Here is a 22,684-nt window from a genome sequence, read left to right on the forward strand (position 1 = left end):
AATAAAAATTGTGAAATACGGAAGTCTTGTAATTCGAGGCGTCAGAATATTTTAGTACGCGTACGTATAAATAATTCAATTTAATGAGTTTGGAGAGCCCAAGTTCTCCAAGCTCCGAACGCTCTTTGTTCGCCAAAAAGTTTTGCAAGAACGTATGGGAAGGTTATAGGCACAACTATCGTTATTATTTTCTTTGTCTTACTGGTAAACAATACGAGTAGCCGCCGGCGATCTGATAAGACGGTTTAACGTTGTATTAAACGAAAGAAAGAGTAATATCCGTCGCTGGATCGACCGCGTAGTAAAATTTACCATTACGAGCGTAAGATCTAGAGCGTGAAAGAAGTTGTACGCTCTCGTGTCATAGCCTATCTCGACATTCTCCGTCTGACAATTTGCATTAAACGACTTCCTTTTATCTTTAAAAATTTAATATTACGTCGATATAATATTTTTAATTATCATCAGTGACGTATTCGTCTCTATTAATAAAGACAATGTTTTTTTTGTGTTTGTGCAAAATTCTCGAACGATTTTGAACGCTTGATTTTATGGAGTATTAAAAATGGAGGAAACGAGGGTACTCGGGATGATCTCGACGAACTCACAGCTGTCGCTTCTTCCTTATCCTCTCGGGGGTTCTCGGAAAGTCGCGTGACATTTAATCCAAAGTACCAAAGCCGAGGGACAAAAAAGATACGTTAATTTCAACGGGCAGCCCTCGCATTTGCAACCTGTCGCGATAGGGGCTCCTTATCTGCGGCAGGTGCGCGTCTCGGAGAAAATGTGAGCGCCTATGCATAATGAAATTCCACGTAGCACGTTCCAAGGTGTGCCACTCGTTTCTTTCTTTCGATGTCGGCTAAACGAGCCTCTGGAAACTCTTTCCGCCGTGGAAAATGAGAAAATTGGCCCTCCGATTACAAGTCACCGTTTGAACGTTCAATCTTACTTGGATAAATTGTATTTTAATATTTCCAACTGCCATTTGCTTCAGGTACATTCGATAAAATAATAAATTGTTACGAAAGAAAGAAAAGTGGAAAATTGCTAGTTCTTTATGTAGAGCAATGAGGACAAAATGGAACATTTACCCTTCGATGTTCCGATTTTACTTTCTTTAAATCTAGATTTATTATTATATTTGTATATCACTATAATAATTATTAAGAACTTTCCATTGTAATTATTTTATTTCATAGTTAGTGTTCTATCTAGCGGATAAAATTTATCACTTTTAGTTTTGAAGCAACTCTAATTATTATTTTTACAAGAATCCTAAAAACTGTATCTTCTGGATACAAAATATTATATTTTCTTTTTAATAGTTTTCAGTGAACGAGTCACTTGTATTTACGATTAAATTACCTCAAACTGCATCCAGTATTTAGTATAGATTTAACACGGAGATAGATGTTATTTTTTTCTGTAAATTAAACATTGGGATAAGGGAAAATGAGAGTTACGTGATTTTAGTTAAATACATTTTTATTGCTTGTTTATATTAATTTTATTTCGTTATTATACGTATTATTTGTACACTTTATATCATACCTGACTCTGAAACTCCCCTATTGCAAGATACGGTTTCCTGTAATTAACCAAAACATACTCGTATCTGTTAGTAGGTATTACATGTTAACAATGCATCAGATAAAAAAACCATCTGTTTAATTTTCAAGTGTTGCGAGGCAGAGAAGAATTTTTTATTAAAGCACACCATCGTATAATTGCCTAAACAAGTTTATAATTCTTTTATTTCTTTTTATGCGATTAAAATAGTTCCAATTTGAGAACAGAGAATGGAAAGACTTGCAATTTTCAGACAAAGTAAATTTCAGAAGCTTGTTACATGTAAATAGAATTTTTCCACGTATCAATAATTATCTCGTCCGAGAAAGTCAACGATGATTGTTGAGAAATCCATCGTCACATTTTACTCTTATCTCGTTGGAACTTCTATGCATGCTTCTCTTATCTGTTTAACCATAATACCTACTATCTGTCTAGAATCAAACTTGCAGACGATATTGCAATTTATAGGTAGTTAATATCGTGTTTGTGCAATACGACTGCATCAGAGAAAAACATAGTGAATACACCATTTTTTAATAAAATTTTCAACATTTTAAACATCAAGTACAATCAGAAATCGTACTCCCTATTAATAAAAAAATTGTATCGAGTTGAATTGGTCGTGGTGAATATCTTAGCTACAATTTTTATTTAAGAAATCACAATAAAACATTGTTTTACGTTTCTCGTTTTCACAGAGACGGTTTTCTTCCTCGATTGCGCGCCTCGTTGTCGGCAAAGAAAAATGACTCCGTCGTCGGCGGAAATACTTAACGCTGTTCAGCTCGAAAGTACGATTCAATTCGTCGTACGAAAGTACTCGAGCGTGGCGTTTAGTAACGGTACGAAAGGAGAGTTAATCTTCGATCGACAACAGAAACGACACGCTCCGCGGTGCAAGGTAGATGCATCGACCGAGTGAATCTTCTTCGGTGCATCTACTTTCACCCGATTAAAGCGAACACGCTCGAGCGAATCTCCAGGCAATGATCTACTTCGATATTCGGTTAAGGAGCATCTTCAGCTACCTGTATTTCCATGTAGCGAGATCATTGGTTTCACGATCGAGGCAGTTCTGAAGATCATTAGCCGCCAATACGACCAAGTCAATTCGTCCCTCGGGGTACTCGTTAAGCGATGATTCTCGTGACGTTTCGTTACCAATTTGTTGGATCATTTTACCGGATTACTTGTACTTAAATTTCAGTTAAGGAGATTCGACGAAATTGCATGGATGTTGAAAATATAATCAGAGTCTTCGAAGGCTCGGTAAATGGTTGAAAATTGTTTGCGAATGATTTTTAAATTTAAAATGGCAAACAATTACCGTGTTCCCTTTAATCGTCCGTTGCATGCGTTTCATTTTACTTCCGCGGAGGTGCAATTACGTTAGATTGAGTCGCGCGCGAGCGAATAATTTCGAAAGACACGAGGATCGTGTCGCAATTAATCTTTCTCGGTGTCCACGGCGAATCGGTATCCAGCAAGTGATGGCATTGCAAGATCCACGATTATACACTGCACATCTGTGAATTCTTCCAGTGCCAAGACACGCCAGAACCTTCCAGGTGTCCTTGATCTTCGCTTCCTCCACTTTTTCCCTCGTTTGGGCGTCAATACCTGCGCGATACATTTCCCTTTCTCTTTCCTGTTGCTCGCCAGCTCAGGTGAGTCACGTAATCGTAGGATGATTTTTAGTGTCGGCATTAAAAATGTCAATGTAAAATCTAAAACCTTCGCGGTATCCATAAAACAAAATGCAATAAAACGCTGAATTTTAGAACCTCGTGTCCTCTGGCTGAATATGCAGGCAACGATTGAAATCTTGAATAACAATGGTTAATAAATAAATCATGAAAAGCAGAACCACGTGATTTTAATTTTCTAAATTTAGAATATATAGATAGAGTTTACGGTATAGAATTCCAATTAAAAATAAATTTTATATTTGTTGAGCTTGATGTGCTGTCAAATTTAAACAAATTCAGTAAAATTTATTCGTCTTCGACGAGACTCTATTCGGGTTTGCGAAACGAATTCGCAGATAATAAAGTAAAGAGGGGGACACAAAGGTTTTTGGCGGCCATTTTCTGTGTAGGAGTCGAGATTTCGCAAGCGATTTTACGAAACTGCTCGACCCGGACCGCGTTGGCGAACGATTTGGTTACCAGGGGGAAATCGATTGGATCGCGAATTGAAAGTCAATGAATTTGTTACGATTTCGAGCGATCGATCGTTATCGTGAATAATATGTCAAACAGCGAATCGACTCTGCGAGCACGTGCATAAATGTTGAATCAGCTACTTCGACGATAGAAGCTTTCGTGGATTTACGGTATTTTTATTTTATTATCTTGAAACGCGCCATTTTCGGTCGATCTTTTTACACGCCGCGCCGGATATATTTATTTATTTATTCATTGCCACGAGAACACGACCTGACATAATTGGTGTGAAAATAGTGAAAGAGGCGATGAAAAACGCAATTAACTCGTGAGATTATTTCAGAATTAATCGATCCAGAATATTTACACCGTAAATAAAATTGCGTCCCAGGTCGCCTTTATATTCTGTGGGAAAATACGAAAAATATTAAACATTTCCATCGCCAAATTAAAAGTTAACGATGCTCGGAAAATCAGTAAAGTAGCTTTCGATATAGTTGATCCGATTTACTGGCAAAATTGACGAGGGCAAAAATTCTAAAAAACTTTTAAAACGTGTAAACAATTTCACCCATCTCTGCAGTCGATGACTCGTACATCCTTGATCCAGATCCAACCGCGATCGATCTATCACAACCGCGACGCGAAAGTCGTTTAAAGCCCGTGACAAACGTTGCTAACGGAGTTCGCGATAGAGTTGGCAAAATTACTTTTCGCAAAATCTTTTCGACGACTGTTTTATTTAGTTTGACGTTCGAAGTCGAATTATCGCGGGGGGCCTTTTTGCCACGTTCGACTGCTGGGGACTGGTTCTCGACTCGATCGCGCGGTTTCGCCACGATTCCAGGGACGATAAACCGAAACGAAACGGTTCGCGTTGCGCGATATCGCCGCCGAATAAGCATCGCGGGAATTATCGTCGCTGATCGGCGAAAATACAACGACCGAGGACAAGCGAAGAAAATGGATTGTTTCAGCTGGCGTTGAAAGCAGTTGGCGCGGCGAGGGGGAATTTATAGCGTCAGCGAATGACGATCGACGACGAGCAAGATACGTTCTTTTGTCGAGCCTCGTTCCTGCAATTTTTGTTTAGCTCGTGCAAAATATCGCTACGCTCGCGAGTCTCGCGCCCGAAAACCATTACGAACGAAATTGCCACTTGTCGATGCAATGAAAAATGTAAAAGAGCACTGTTCGAGGACGCGAGCCTGTTGAACAAATTCCAACGAACATTTAAAAATGATAGACCAAGCATCGGGTTAATAAAGAATCAATTTAATGCTACCATATGCAAAAAAAAGAAAATTTTTTTTTTTTTAATATCAGTCTAAATATCTAGTCTGAAAATGTATCGGTTCTATTGTACCATCTTAAATAAATTTTAGAATTTAAAGTCTCTTAACGCCACTGCTAAAAATCAGCAGCTTTTTTGTTGACTGTACCGATTGATTTCGTATATCGAAGTACATTTAAAAAGAAATCGATTCGAGGAAATAGTAAATGTTAAATGTGCTCCTTCTGAGAGCAAACCTATAAAAATTCCACGTTGTTCGAGTTCTGAGAATAATGTTTATAAAAAATGAATCGTATAACTGGCGAAACATTGAAACGAGCTTCTTTGAACGTCTTTGCACCACGTGCCTTGCATTCCACGCGTTTCTAACTAATCATCCCTCTTTTATGAGTACTGCTTTGCGCGTATATTTCCATTGTGCAAACGAGCATCAATTATAAATAATTTCGAAGTTTTCAACTCAGGTAACAGCGTAAAATTGGCTTCCTCCGCGTCGGAATATTCATTTGCAAAGTGCACTGCGAATTTTAAAAGCCATTTTCGGTAGTATTAAAATATCTGGACTTCAAAGAAAACGAAACGTTTAGGAAAATATTCCCTCGAATAATTTCAGAGCGAAGACGTTGCGGGAAAAATAACAAATAAATTCCTAGCGAACGTCAGTTTCCTCCAGAGACGCGGAAAATTTTATTCGGACAGCAGATAGCCAATAAAACCAGCGTACAGTAATTTATTCGTGACGTTTATTCGATGGAAGAGTTAAATTTGTATCTGTTCGTTGTAGAATATTTCATTCTATGATTCAAATTTTTATATTTATTTAACGAGTAACGGATAAACAGTTTATCTTTCCTTGGATGTTTGAAATGTTTACGCAGGTAATAATTTTCCTCGTCTCTGGGCTCCTTTGACTACATTCGCAATGAATCTTCCGCGAGGAACAAGAAATCGATAGACATTAAATACATATCACGAACAAAGTTTCGATATTTCATTACTTTCAAGATCTCTTTTTTTTTTATACCGATTGTATTGAAATATCCACCTACAAAGAACAATCACTTCCCACCTCCCACGAGAAAAAAGAGATCCGTACATCAAACACAAATCGCGAACCGAACGCGATGAAAAGAGACAGAAGGCAGTCACCATTACCTCTTCTCTCTTTCCAATCCTGCTATCGTTAAAAAATCGAAAACACAGACGACATGAAGCTTCCTCTCTCTCCGTACAAAAACAATTTCAAACTGCCCACGAGAATTCGAATGGAAGCCTTTCGCGAGGATGAGATCAACCGGACACCGGAATGGAATAAAATCGTTAACCAAACGCAACGGAGAGAAAAATGGTGTCGGGGCACACGGTCGAGGCTCGATCGCTGGTTCCGATTTTTCCGTCACGTGTTCCCTGGTGCTTCCGGTCCGTGGCGATCGTGGCTCAAAAAATATCCAAACGGGGGAACACGGCGCGGGGAACGCGAAACGAAATGAGAAACGGCGCACGGGCCGAGCTCGCCGCACGAACTGAACACGAAAAACCGGCCGGGCCCCATCGTGAAACTTCGGTACCGGTCGCTTCGTGTCGTTCCACCGTGTGCGGCGTTCCGTTCGGTTCCACTCGGTTCCACGGAAACCACGATACTGATGGGCGAAACCTCCGCGCCTCTCCTGCGGCGTTCCCTCCTTGTCCACCCGTTAGCTCTCTTCCTCGCCCATCTTTTCCCCCTCGATTCAACCACTCCATTATTTCTACCTACGATCCTCTTTTGAGGCTCTTTTTTCCCATGCAGGTTGACGTAGGTCTTCGAACGTGAACATGCTGCGGGAAAAATAATGTGAAACGTTTGTGCAAACCCGAGCAATCCCATCGTGCGAAATTATGACGTGTTCCGACAAGCAATCGTGGAATTGGGAGGTGTGAAGTATAGACAGGTTTGAGTATCGTTCTGGAGTTATCAAACGACTTCAAACTTAATTTTTAGCTGTTTCAATGGTCGAGGTGTACAGATAGTGTTAACGATATTGTGCATGAGTATACAGACCCGAGAATGGGGCTGGAATGTGTTTAGGAATCCAGAAAATGTTTTCAAACGACTTCAAACTTATGGAGACTTGGTACCTCTTTGAGAATTTAATTTTTAGTTATTATCGTGGTTGGGGGCTACAGATCCAAGTAATCGTGGTACTGGAACGCGTTTAGGAATCTAGAGAATGTTTTCAAACGACTTCAAACTCATTGAAACTTAATTTTTAGCTGTTTCAATGGTCGAGGTATACAGATAGTGTTAACGATATTGTGCATGAGTATACAGACCCGAGAATGGGGCTGGAATATATTTAGGAATCCAGAGAATGTTTTCAATCGATTTCAAACTCATTGAGACTTGGTGCCTCTTTGAGAATTTAATTTTTAAGTATCTTCGTAGTCGAGACGTACAGATCCAAGTAATCATGGAATTGGGACGAGTTTAGTGTAGACACGTTTGAGCTTGAATTATTCTAGTGTTATCAAACGACTTCAAACCTATCGAGACTTCTCGAGATCTATCGAGACCTCTTTAAGATCTTAATTTTTAATTATTATTGTGGTTGAGAGCTATAGATACAAGTAATCATGAAACTGGAACGTATAGACACATTTGAACTTGAATTATACTAGAGTTATCAAACGACTTCAAACCTATGGAGACTTGGTACCTCTTTAAGAACTTAATTTTTAGCTATTATTGTGGTTGAGACCTAAAATCCAAGTAATCATGGAACTGGAACGCGTTTAGAAATCTAGAGAATGTTTTCAAACGACTTCAAACTTATTGAAACTTAATTTTTAGTTGTTTCAATGGTCGAGGTATACAGATAGTGTTAACGATATTGTGTATGAGTGTACAGACCCAAGAATGGAGCTGGAATGTGTTTAGGAATCGTTCCAGAAAATGTTTTCAAACAACTTCAAACCTATCGAGACTTGGTATCTTTATGAAAAATTTAATTTTTGAGTATCTTCGTGGTCGAGGCGTACAGATCCAACTAATCATGGATTTAGAATGAGTCTAGTATAGACACGTTTGAGTTTGAATCGTTCTACAGCTATCAAACGACTTCAAACTTATTGAGACTTGGTACCTCTTTGAAAAATTTAATTTTTGAGTATTTTCGTAGCTGACGCGTACAGATCCAAGTAATCATGGATTTAGAATGAGTTTAACATAGACACGTTTGAGTTTGAATCGTTCTAAAGCTATCAAACGACTTCAAACTTATCGAAACTTCGTAAACTTTCGAAAACTTCATTTTTAAATATTTTAATGAACGAGGTGTACAGATAATATTAACGATATCATGCATAAGCGTAGTATATTTCAGTATGTATCTAAAAGCGGTTTACAAAATCTCGATGAAGAAATTCTGAAGCCTTGAATACGAGTTCCAACGCTATGAATCCTGAGAGATATCGTACGAGTCCTAATTGAAGTTATAGATCTCGAAGAGTGAACTCATTTTACGATCCGTCGTCGGTTGAAAAATGTTAATATGAACGGTGCCGCGCGAATCGGAGCAAAGGATGAGTTACTCTTCCGTCCGGGCTGAGAAATGAACGGATTTGTACAGAAATGTAGCGGCGTATGAGAAATGGATGTTACATGGTAATGTTAACCGCCGGGATCAATGAGTTATTTATGGCGAAACCTCGATATTATGAACGAAACCAGAGCTACGGGAAAGCTTTATCGCCGTATGCTGCGATATGTAAAGGATTATCCATCACGAACTGTTGCCTCACGATCCAGCGGTAAGCAAAGACTTTTATTACGAGTGATCGGATCAGAGGGAAAATAACAAACGTTGGTCACGCGTTCAGCTCTGTCAGATCAACGCGAAAACACGAGTCGTAAAGAAAACGATACAAGATAAACGTGTCGATTGGAGATTCGTGCTTCGTTCATCGCGTTATTATTCGATCGCAAAGGAGACGGAACGATAAAAAAAAGAAACTGGTAAATAAATAGGAAATTTATTTAAATATTTCTCCCCCGCCTTGTCAAAAATTACTCGATCGTTTTCAACGCCTTCGCGAGCTTTTCTTCGTCCCCTCTTTTCAACACGTGTCGGAATACCTTCCTTTTCGTTTTATAGCCATTTATTCTCTCCGCAATCGACCTCCCCTCGACTCTTTCACCCTCTCGATATCTTACCCCACTTTCCGCATCGGTCGATCCGTGCTTTCCAAATTTCCTTCTCCGTCTTGCTTCCGTACCAACCCCCTCCCACCGACTCGATCGACTTCAACGCGACTATTTTCCCTTTCGATGTGTTCTACCCCACTCTCTACGCTTTCCACGTGCCTTCCTTCGTTTTTCCTCCTTGACAACCCTCTCGACTCGATTGACTTTACCATGGCTCTTTACTCTTTTGACACCCTGCCCGACGATTTTCTCTTGTCACAGATTTTCTACAAACACTCCTTAACCGTATCATACCCTATTCTCTGTCTTTCTCATTTACTTACAATTAGTCAAACTCAACGCTATTTTTTTATTTACTCATCACTTGTATGCACTACAATTAATTTTATAACGATACAAATATTTAACCCACTTGACTTTAATATAACTGAATATCTCTATTACGTAGATTCTTTTCTCTCGTAACAACTATCTGGCGGATATTTTTTTAATACCGTGATCCCCTCTTTCACTTTCAACAAATCCGTTCGTCTCGTCTTAACAGCGCGTGTCCAAGTATCTTTTCATCTTATCATTCATCCCCTAACTCTGTAATCGACTTCACCACGACTATTTACCCATCCGATATCTTAACCTACTTTCCACAGCAGACGGTCTGTGCTTTTCAAATCCCATTCTCCCCTGCTAACCCTCTGGACTCAATTAACTTCGCCACGTTTTGTATCCAACCCCACGGTTTCTTCTGTCCTACGTCCCTATTCCCTCTTCCACGTACCCCTAATCCATCACGAGGTCTTTTCCACCCTCATCTCCATTCTCATATTATTATCGTTCCTTAATGCTTTCGCTAACTTACCCCACTTTACGCTGTAAACGATCTTTTCGAATTTCTCCTTCCACTTTCCATCCACGTCAACCTCCTTCGATCATATTCACCGCGATTCTAAATCCTACTTTTCTCGTCCACGTACGATTCGAATTTTGTTTTTATTTTATTATCGTTAATTCACCAGGACAATTTACCCTTTCTATGGCTCGACCCACTTTCTATACTAGACCATCTGTGCCTCGACGTTTTGCCCCACGGATTAACAGTGTCTTTACCTTCATCGCGCCTGACCCACGTGTATCTTTCTCTTCGCCCTATCGTGAATCACCTGCCCTATAATTTTCGCGATCGCCCCTTCGCGAACTTACCTCACGATATATTTCCACAACCCCCATTCCCTCTTTAACTTCAACAACGAGTCTGACTCACACTCGTCATCATGTCTTATACATGAAAATTAACGGATTTATTACATTCACGAGGTACTCATCTATCATCTATTCTTTTTCGTTTTAAATAGAATTAAATACGTTCAAAGAATCGTTTGAAAATTAAATTGAGACAAAAACGCCCGCCTAATCCTTTTCCACCCCACTTTCCGGTACTCACGGCCTAACAACTTCCTCGTCCCATCCCCCTGCGCCCCAAACTTTTTATCCATCGTGCCTCGATCCCGTTTTTATTTTCATCTAACTCGCTCGACCTTACCGCGACTTCCTCTTTTCCTCCTCTCCCGCGCTCGACGACTCCTCCTGCGGTATCTCACTCAGTTTCCTCCCTCGCCACCCTGCTGCACACGACTTTCGGCCGCCGACGACTGACCGGGACTGACGAGGCGCCGCGTGAGCGAACGTGCCCGCGGGGGTGGCCGTTCGCCGCGACTGCGCCCCTTTTTTCGTGTCGACCACCCCCCCCCCTCCTCCGGGCAGCCCCACGGGCATCCGCGATCCCTCGTACGCGACACCCCCGCTTTCCACCAACCGGGACTAACTTCCTCGTTTTTCCTGCCCCGGACCGACGCCCGCGGTAATTTGTCGCGCGCCTCGGTGTTGCGAAATTGTTTGCGATCGCTACCCCACCCCTTCGAGGGTGTCCACTCGAAGACTGCTCGGGGGCTGCCCGAATGGTCGATCAACCAAGCTAGGAAATGAAAATATGCCCGTCGCTGACTGGGGGAGGGAGGGACTCGAGAAAAATTAGCGAGCAATGGGCAATAAAAGAAACAATTAATACTTCAACCCTTACTTTGGCAGAAATTGGTAAGCAGAGGTGTATTTAATTTAAATTGGGACAATTGAGAATGTCAAACCACGCTTTGTCTGAATATTAATACGAGTAAACGTGCGAGCAATTTCTTGGTTGAGGCTTCGTTAAAAAGTTATTAAAAAATTAAATTAAAAAATTTCATATCGTTCTGAAAAAATTATTTTTGGTTCCGGGGGTTAATTATAATCATTTTTTGTGAATAGACATACCTTCGAAATCCTATCCAGTTTCGAGAAAAACAATTCAATAAGTATAAATTTTTCGACAAAAATTAAAATTTCTCAAATCGTTCTAAAAAAATTATTTTCGGTTGAAGGGGTTAATTGTAATCATTTTTGGTCGATAGACATACCCCCGAAATCCTGCCCACTTTCTAGAAAAAAATTCAAGAAGGTGTGAAAGTTTTCGACGGAAAAAAAAAATTTCTAATTGTTCAGGAAAAATTATTTTCGGTTGCAGGGGTCAATTGCAATAATTTTTGGTCAATAGACATACCCTCGAATTCCTAACCATTTTCGAGAAAAAAAATTCCTTACCGAAAATATAATTTCAGACCAGAAATGTCACTCTAAAATTTCGTGCGTATCTTTGAAACGTCATAACTTTTGAACGGATTGAAGGATTTTAATGTTTCAAGCGGCAAACTACGCGTATTTTGGTCAAGAATATATAGAAATTCTAACAATATTGAGAAAGTTGTTCCTTGACCACGGAAAGTTAAAAAAACTCCATAAAAATGGTCCCATTTTCAAACTGCCGTAACTTCTACTATAGTGAATATATTGCAATGAAACTTTTTTCTGAAGTAGAGCTCATGGGTGCCTACAAAAAGGTATTAGACAACTTTTCTGTGGGGCATCAAACAAGATTATTAAAAATAAAAAGCCAATTCTTAAGAAAAATCAACAGGTAGATGCCTAAATTTCTTGACAAAAAAAAAATTTGAAATCGTTCTGGAAAAATTATTTTTGGTTGCGGGGGTCAATTATAATCATTTTTGGTCAATAGATATACCCCCGAAATCCTGCTCACTTTCTAGAAAAAAATTCGAGAAGGTGTGAAATTTTTCGACGGAAAAAACTTATTTCAAATCGTACTGAAAAAATTATTTTCGGTTGCGGGGGTTAATTGTAATCATTTTTGGTCGATATATATACGCCCGAATTCCTGCACATTTTCGAGAAAAAAATTCAATACGGGCGGAACTTTAAACGTTAGTAACTTTTTAACAAAGCCTCCATCAACAAATTGGTATTCTTGATTTTCGTCTTATTTTCGCCTGTAGAAACCCCCATAAAAATTTTTCCCGGGTTTGATTAGTATATAATTCACGCTAACAAAAATATTAATAAATTCTTATCAAAAATCCACCTTGAAATTCACCAGTATTCGATCCTTCGAATACATGAGTTTCTAATTCGTAATGGGATTGTAGATTCTACTCCAATTGTTAATGTAAAGTTTCTAAAACAACAATGTAGAAAAGTCGAGGTTGTAACTCGCATTAAACTCCCCATCAGGTATCGTAAATCGCCACCGAACCGCTGAACTAATATCATAAAAGACTATATCCACACCCAATTTTGAAACTGACCGCCGAACTCAAACAACAGAGTTCACGGAGAATAACTAACCACTTCATCAAACTTCCAGCAGCCGATAACTTAAACACCAGAGCGAGAAAATAATTTAAAGTTGGCCGCGGAGACGGTGCTTTCAGAGACCGTGCTCTTTCGCGCGATCTTTTAATATTTCCATATTTATAAACGCGAAAGTTTCCCAGTTGAATTCGAAACGTGCGATTCAGTTTTTTCCGCAATTTCGAACGAACGAGAAAAAGCAATCTTTCTTTCATTTTTATTTTCAATTTACCGCCAGAATTCTGCTCCGATCGAATGGGATTTTCTTCTAAATTCCAGGCAACTCCGTTTTAAATTACACGGTAGAATCGCCCGCGGTGAAAGTGCTAACTGCTCCTATTAAATAAATACATTTCCTCTCTTTTCTACTGGTAACTTTTTACTAATCTGTGAAGAGGTAATCTATTTTCCTGGAAGAAGACTTGATAGATCCCATTCCTTTCTTCTCCACTTTCTGTTTTCTAATATCACTTTTCCCAGTTTCATCTGCAGAGAAGTCATCGACTTTTAATTCTAATTTAATTCTCGTTTTCCAATATCACCGTTCACTGTGCATCGAGTTTTTCAGACACGAGTGTATATTTTTGAGGAATATCGTAGTTTCAACGAAGCTGATAAAAATAGAAGTTTCTTCGTGGAGCCCTGGTTTCTCGATCAGGGTGACGCGAAATAAGCGGAGAGTCATCGATTCCCAGAGCCGTGCAACTCCTTGGGAAGCACGTGTTCGATTTCCCGCGCGCGCCACGGGGAAAAACGATTAGCGTCGTCCCGAGGTGTACACAATTTTCTCAGGAGAGAGGCGTTTTGCGATAAGCTGTGTATCGTGCCTGTTAGTCGACGATCTATCATCGGTATTCCTCTACCCTTTGCCGTTTTACCAGCCCGTGTCTCGTTCCTATTACGGATATATCGGTTCGTATTGATTATGCCGGCGGTGTAGTCCGAGCGACGTGTTACTATCGATCGACGATAGAGGTGTGGGTGGAACGCGGACGTTCCAGTTTTCCACGACCCGTATCGTTCGTTTCTTTTCCTCGTGGAAATATCTTGCGAATTCCGGTGGTGGCTTCGAACACCTGTTTCGCGCCCAGTTCACGAAAAACGCTCCCCATTCGACAGGAACGAGTCGAATTCTCGCTGGGGGCACGAATTCTTTTTATTCGGTTCATCCCAGCATATCGAATCGTTTATTTTTTATTTACTCGACTGGTATCGCGAGTAATAATAAATGAATTGTTCCAGTGGTTTCTTCGACGTTGACCTAGGATAATAGTATGCATGGTAGTAAAATATAATTTGTAATATTAGAAAACAACCCGATAGATTTTACAATATTTTATTTTGATGGATATTTTTTTAAACTTTTCTAAATTGCATATTTTCGATATAAAAACTATTTGCTTTAAAGTTTCGATGAAACCGTTTAAATAGAACACGCTAAAAAAAAAAGTTCCAAAACTGTTTCGTCCCCCACGAGACACTGATCCCACATGCTGACACAGTAAACTCTCGCTAATCCGTACATTTAATCCGGATTATCCGGTACGAGTTCGTGCTTCAACCCATTGACATCCGAATTTTTGTGTATTTTTACTCGAAAATCCAAACACGATCCTTTTACCTACAAATACACTCTCCACACAGAACGCGCCATACGTATCGATCTCTGTACATGCAAGAAATTCAAGTTTAATTAGTTTGTTTAAAATTACAATTTATTTCTACGATCACAGAATCTGCAAATATTCCATCGGAAATCAAACGAATGAATTTCCGTGTGACTTTCTTCGTAATCTTAACTTACGAGTTATATTACTTTGAGTATAATTTATGCTGTCGGGATGATTTATTACCTACAAACTGTATACACTACATGCTGTAATTTAGTAACGCTTTCGTTCCAGCTGTAGCTACACGGCCACATATGAATCCATAAAATGTTAAAATGTTTATATTGATTTTCCCTCTTCAATCGTTGAACGATAATTAAATTTCTTAATGTATACTTTCGTACAGAATAAGACGAATCGCGTGCTTGTTTATTAAAATATAGTTTACGAGAATTACGAAGAGAATGAAACTCGAGCTTCGAACTTTTTCCAAGCTCAGGAAGCTTTTTCATCGACCTACGATAACCACGAAGCTTTACCGACTACAGGTAGATTCGTGAAACAAATTTTCTACTTCTTACGTCTCTATAAACTTTAATTCAACTTATTAATATACAAAAATATGTCACTTGCAATGTATTAGATTCTATTATTATATAAATGGAATTTATTCTGATGAAACGTTACCGACGAGTGGATCTTCTCTTTTAATGTGGAAATCAATATACACCTGACAGAGAAAGTATTATAAATTTTTGAGTATTTTTTTAAGTTGTGTCGCGAATTAAAGTAAACAATCCTGTATATTGCAGATACTTTTGCAATATATTTTAATTATTTTACTCAACAATCTTCGTGGCGCAACTGTGCAAACAGCCTATGTGTGATTAAATACTGCTCCAAGCCTAACCAGAATCGAGAATAGATTAGACTTTCGATAAAGCCTGCAATATAAAATAGTAAAAATAAAATGACGAATCAAGTTTGCAGAAGTTAATCTCGTACATCGATTATGTCATTTTTCTTGGTAACCCCGTTAAAGACTCAATCGAAAACAAGAGATAAAGTATTTATTATTTTTACGTAATTATTCCGAAACGCATCACGGTTTCTCCATTCAGATATGAGATAGAAATAATTACCTTTTCATGCTAATCATACTACTAATTAAGGAAGTTGCTAATGCTCCCATTTACCTGGTATAATTTTCTTAAAGAACCCAACAGTGGACGAGGCTATGCATCAAAAAGTTTCTTATCAGCGTTAATTAATTCGGTGTATTTACGGGCAGAGACGATGTATGATATATATTGCTAATAACCATAATCGTCGATTAATCTAAAAATATCGCGGTCGTCGGTTTGCTCTTGCTCGAACCACACGCGGCAAAGGAACGATGCGTATCGCGAAAACGTATGCGCAACAATCGAATCCATTATTATCGCTTTGTATGTACATGGCATAATAGTAAACCGCCGTACATTTACAAACGCTCTCTCACGCATTTATGAGATAGCATACATTATTCATACATCGAGATTGAATAGGCGCGAGAGAAAAACATGGAATTTCTTCGATTTCTCAGCCTAAATACGTTCAAGTACGAGACAAAACTATCGCATTAACAGCTCGCTGGTCAGTCACTACCTGCAATTACAAATTGAATTACAATGTTAATGACAGGAATATGGTGGAAAAACATAGTCTTTCGACTCCTCTGCTTGCAAGAAAAAATTTATTCTACACACTGATAGGCTAAGCTTTCATCGAATTAAAAAATGGTACTCATGCCCTTCTCAACTGAATAGAATACATTTTCTTCGATGCAAATTAATTTTCTAAATATAAAATTTGTTATTTTCTGTGCACCAAACTTTCGTATCGCTGTTCTTAGGAATATCCCGTGGTCGGGACTCGCGTGCAGCGTAATTTCATATTTCATTACGAATGTAAATTTTTCCAGGGACCGTGCATCGAACGAGTTATTTACGCTCGTACGATCCCCGGCGAAACGGCGCGTAAGCGTCGCATCAATTGAAATTTATCGTTACACGTTAAACTCGATCCTGTCGTTAAAGAACACATAAACCGGCAAACACCCGCGTATTTAGTTAGGAGAAGAAGCCGCAAGAACCGTCGCGTCGTCCCGATGCACCCCAAAGGAAGGAAGAGCCGCACGGGAATGGCTGGTTTGATTTACTCGCGTCGCAAGGTTCCCTCGGAACCAAGAACGCTTTTATCGTCGGTTCGCACGGTTTCTAACGGTGCTGAATTCCCCGGGGATTCGCTCGCGTTTAACCAGAGGATGCAAATACGACCGACGTACCCTCGGAATTCGACGACGCTTCCGTTTTCTTCGGTCGCGGTTCGCCATACGCTGCTCGTCTACTCCGGCGCCATTTACATTTCAATGGAATCGAAAAGAACCGACTGCGGACCCACCTTTTTTTCCACGACGATCTTCTTCCTCGGGAGCTTACGGAGATTTACAATTAAATTAACTACGGTTAATCCGTCTGAGACGTTTCCTGGCCCGTAAATGGCTCTTCGTCTACCCTTTGATAAGCTATTTGTGATATAGTTTTGACAGAGTTTTGGAAATATAGGAGAATTTAAATGGGAACACCTGAATGTATTGTTTATAATTGTACCAATTCTATTCCAAGCACTGATATTGACTCTTCATGAACCCTTTGATAAGCTATTTATGATATAGTTTTGACAGAGTTTTGAAAATATAAGAGAATTTAAATGGGAACAACTGAAGATACAGGGTGTTCGGCCAACCCTAGGGAAAATTTTAATCGGCGATTCTGGAGGTCAAAACAAGACGAAAATCAAGAATACCAAATTGTTGATGGAGGCTTCTTTAAAAAGTTATTAACAATTAAATTCAAAAATTTCAAATCGTTCTGAAAAAATTATTTTCGGCTGCGGGAGTCAATAACAATCATTTTTGGTGAATACACATAACTCCGAAATCCTATCCACTTTCGAGAAAAAAATCGGGTAGGTGCTGAAATTTTTCGGTAAAAAAAATTTTTCACATCGTTCTAAAAAAACTATTTTTGATTTCTAGGGTCAATTACAATCATTTTTGGTCATTACACATACCCCCGAAATCCTACGCACTTTCGAGAAAAAAATTCTTTACTGAAAATCTAATTAGGCGCCAATATTTTTCGACGAAAAAAATTTTTCAGAGTGATTTGAAATTTTTTAATAACTCTTTAATGAAGCCTCCATCAACAAATTGGTAATCTTGATTTTCGTCTTATTTTACCCTCTAAAATCCCCCATTAAAATATTTCCCAGGGGTGGCCGAACATCTTGTATTATTTATAATTTTATCAGTATTCCAAGCACTGATATTGGCTCCTTATGAACCCTTTGATAATCTACTTATGATATAGTTTTAACAGAGTTTTGAAAATAAAAAAGAATTTAAATGGGAACACCTGAATGTATTGTTTCTAATTCTATCAATTCCATTCCAAGCACTGATATTGAATCTTTATGAACCCTTTGACAATTTATTTATGATATAGTTTTAACAGAGTTTTGGAAATATAGGAGAATTTAAATGTGAACACCTGGATATATTATTTATATTTCTAGCAGTACTCCAAGCACTGATTCTTCATCAACCCTTTGACGATCGATTTATAACAGCTTTAACGGAGTTTTAAAAATATAGGAGAATTTAAACAGGAACCTCTGAATATACTATTTATAATTCTATCAGTATTCCAAGCACTGATATTCGTGCAAAAAGAAGTCTGTTTCATATTTATTAAAAGAGTATTCTGCCTTGGAAATTCTTTGGGAACAGAGAAATATTTTTACATTAAGATGGAACGTAAAATTTTACATCTACATTCGAAAAATATCCACCATTTTCTTCATAGAAAAATATTCAATATTTTGGAAGTTAATTAAAGTCCTTCGAAACAGGGCGCCTCAGAAAATGAAATAGAAAGGATTTCTTTCAGGTTCCAGGATACTCTTTTAATTCACAACGAATATGAAAAAATATTTTATTTAAAAAGTATCTAGAAATTAAATGCCTACGTCGACGGATTTGAAAAAGATGTCGGACAGCTTTACGGAGGGGAACGTTTCGAAAGGAAAAGGAACGCGCGTCGGCATCGACGATTCTCTATTTCTGTACCAGCAGACGCCGATATTGATCAATCGTTCTCCAAATCGGAACAGGCGCGAGGATCTTGCGAAACGCTTTAAGCGGAATCGCGGCGGTTCGAAGCGGCGCACTTGAAATTTTTGCACATATAAGACCCGATGGAAAGTAGAGACACGACGGGACCTTTTGTAAACGCATTTCTCTGCAAACCGAACGACAAACATCGGTAATTCGAGTGCTCGTGAACCATTTTCAACCTTCTGTCGCAGCCGTCTCCAAATTGGGAGGGCCTGTCGCGCGATCCGAGGATTTCTTCGCGTAAAGAAAAAAAATTTTAAACGTAAACAATTTGCAAATCACCCCGCTATAAAAATTACATTTTACTCTCCAAAATAATAAAAGAATTTTTTCCTAGTTAAACGTAAACAATTTGCAAATCACACTACCCCGCTATAAAAATTGCATTTTACACTCCAAATTAATAAAAGAATTTTTTCCTAATTAAACTAAACAATTTGCAAATCACACTACCCCGCTATAAAAATTGCATTTTACTCTCCAAAATAATAAAAGAATTTTTTCCTAGTTAAACGTAAATAATTTGCAAATCACCCCGCTATAAAAATTGCATTTTACTCTCCAAAATAATAAAAGAATTGTTTCCTAGTTATTTGCAGATTTATAAATCAAGTCCACAGGTGAAAATTATCATATTTTTTTAATTCGAACTTTCGAGAGGAAATGAAATTCGAATAAGTGGAGAGCGAATAGTCGTTCGATTTCTCTGGTGAAAAGGTACGGGAAAAGTAGTATAACTAAATGGTTGACAAATTGCTTTCGATCGGGCACGAGTGAGAAATTTCTCCGTTCGATTCTCCTAACGCGAAGCAAAACGCTTCTTGTAGAGAGTGAAATGGTTCCGTGTTTGCAGCCGTCCACGGCAGATGCGTGCGAAAGGAATAACTGGATACGAAAGTCCGCGTTTTACGACCGTGGCTAAAACGGTAACGATCGAAACGTTTTCTCGTCTTAAGCGACAATGATTCGACAAATTTCATAATAATCCCGAGCGAAACATAATGCTACCGCCGACTTTCTTCCACGCGTTCGCAGATTATCTTCGATGAAAGCGAGCGAACTGTCTGGAGCACCGTCGATCTCATTCGATTCGAGTCGAATGCTTCATTGAATTATCTTTTCACTTTTACTCGTGACTGATTGTCAGCGAAACATTTGAAAAGAATATTCTTTTCTTCTCTAAGAGTGGAACTTATTTGGTTCTATAATATCCAAAACACTTCGGTGTTTCAAATATTCGTTGAATAAAATTCAAATAGTGTTCGAATATTTTACTATTAAATTCTCAATCGTATTAAATTTCTGCCATTAACGTTTCTATTTTTCTATGCGTATTTCTATATTATATACTATATATTGTTTATCTATAGGCAGTATTCTCTATCTCGACAGTAAAAGTATTATATTTTCTCTTGTACACTACTAGGTTTTTACCCGTATAATAAATAAAAATTAAAAATATCGATGGAATAATTCTATATCGAGTCGATCTCGAGGATGAATACTGAAATATTATGTCCAGTTTAGCTCAAAGGACCGTAAAGGGTTGAAAGACGATCCCAACTGTCGGTATAACTGTCAATGGCCACGCTTGAGAATTAATTCCAGCACACTGTGCGTCCGTCAAGAGAATAACAGCTGGATATGTAAGCCTCGTGGACAAAAACAGCAAACAGAAAACCACGCGAGGAAAACCATAGAGTGTTTTCTCGTTTCTAACAGAGGCTTAATTGCGCGGATACCGTTCTAACGAAGTTGCGGGAAGAAGTTAATAAACCCCAGCCGAGCAATCAACGCCGATCCATCAGTTATCCTCCGCTGCGTAAAACGTTGCTCCACAGACCAGGTATACGAGTAGACCTTACGTTCAATGTAGTTTTTCGGTCCATTTTTCTGGTGCTCCCGAGCCCCACTACCATCATAGTGTCATTCGCGTTATTACTAACAGGTTTCAGAAATTAACACGAGGGGAAATAAGACAGAAAACGAAATCACGATTAATTTCATTGGAAATATAAAATTCAGTAAGAAATTTTTTTCTCGAAAGTGAGTAGTATTTTGGGGGTAAGTCTATTCACCAAAAATGATTGTACATGATCCCCAAAGGTAAAAATAATTTTTTTAAAACGATTTGAAATTTTTTAATTTCGCCGAAAAATTTCTGCACTTGCTGAATTTTTTTCTGGAAAGTGAGTAGGATTTTGGGGGTACGTCTATTTCCCAAAAATGATTGTACTTAACCCCCATAGATAAAAATAATTTTTTCAAAACGATTCAAAATTTTTTAATTTCGCCAAAAAACTTCTGCGCTTACTGAATTTTTTTCTCGAAACTGCGTAGGAATTCGAGGATATATGTATTCACACAAAATGATTATAATTAACCCCTGCAGCAGAAAATAATTTTTTCAGAGCGATTTGAAATTTTTTAATTTCGCCGAAAAATTCCTGAAATTACTGAATTTTTTTCTCGAAACTGTGTAGGATTTCGAGGGTATATGTATTCAACAAAAATGATTGTACTTGACCTCTGCAGCCGAGAATAATTTTTTCAAAACGATTTAAAAATTTTTTAATTTCGCCGAAAAATTTCTACATTACTGAATTTTTTTCTCGAAACTGCGTAGGATTTCGAGGGTATATGTATTCAAAAAAAATGATTGTAATTAACTTCTGCAGCCGAAAATAATTTTTTCAGAACGATTTGAAATTTTTTTTCACCGAAAAATTTAGGCACCTATTAATGATTTGAAATTTGGTTTTCTAATTAATGGTCTCCTTTCTTTTTCTATAGAGGTGGTTTTCCATATTTGGAAGTTAATAATAATGTTGGAAGGCCCCAAAATTATGATTGTTTTTTAAAATTAATAGAATAGGTATGATAATTCACCTAAGAACGAGGACTAATCGTACCCAGTTGGAAATAAATTAACGTTTGCAGTCGTAGTAAATTATGTAATGGAACTATTAACGCTTGTAAACATTCCCTCTATTCGGAGAATTTTTTGACTCATCTTCGCCCCATGGAACGCTTTCGTGGTCTCTGTCCACAGGATGTGGTTTCATGGACGCGTTGGTCGTGCCGGTGCAGTCGGTTTGCAAACCGTTTCCGATGTTCTTCTCGTTTTATTGTTGGAGAGAATGATTATACTGCCGTCCCGAGCCAAACAGACGTATCTCGAACGTGCTTGTTTTTTAAAATTTTGCATTCAAATCGAGCTTTTTGTATAATTTTTAACATGCGTTATTAAGCTTTCAGAGTCCTTAAAAATTTGAAAATATTTTCATTCATCCACTTTGGGTAGATCGAACTTTTGATCCTTTAATCAGAAACGTTCCCAACACTTTACTATTCATTTTCCCCCAGATTTTCCAGAGTATCTATTTCCTGCCATACACCTTGTCGTCCCTGAATATCCTTTTATTTATCTGCAAAACCATTAGGTATGGAGAGACACTCCCCTTCGACTACACGCGCTAAAATATCGATTGCATTTAATAGCTCTCCAGTTTCGAATCACTGTTGTCGAGTTGCTCCCAAAGTTCATCGATTAACGTCACGATTCTCCTCGAGTAGCAATTCAACGCGTTCCTCCAACTCGGGACGATCTGGATAACGATACCTCCAATCAGGGTTGCTTTTGCAGATAAAAAAAGAAAAGAAGGAAAAAAAAGAAACGACTCGTTCGCGCCACTCCTGAGACTCTGTTAATCGAGACGCGATCGAATCTCGAAAATAGAAGAGCTCAAGCGTGCGGCGTAATACTCTCCAGGCTCACTTAATTGCCGAGTTAATGTTCTAACGAAGCGGCCCCGCACGCTCGCGCAGTCAATCAACGACAACCCGTTTCTTATTCTCACGGATGCAGATAATGCTGAGCTTTCCATTGCGCCTGGCTGTCGG

General features: G+C 38.5%; 1 protein-coding gene across 1 annotated transcript in view; it reads right to left on the minus strand.

The window, feature by feature from the left end:
- Positions 1 to 22,684, minus strand: part of LOC122397697 — a 96,211-nt gene that overhangs the window by 72,500 nt on the left and 1,027 nt on the right. The window lies entirely within an intron of this gene.

Source organism: Colletes gigas, unplaced genomic scaffold, assembly GCF_013123115.1.
Source record: "Colletes gigas isolate AHSC1104 unplaced genomic scaffold, ASM1312311v1 Colletes_gigas_Sc00001, whole genome shotgun sequence".
Taxonomy (NCBI): domain Eukaryota; kingdom Metazoa; phylum Arthropoda; class Insecta; order Hymenoptera; family Colletidae; genus Colletes; species Colletes gigas.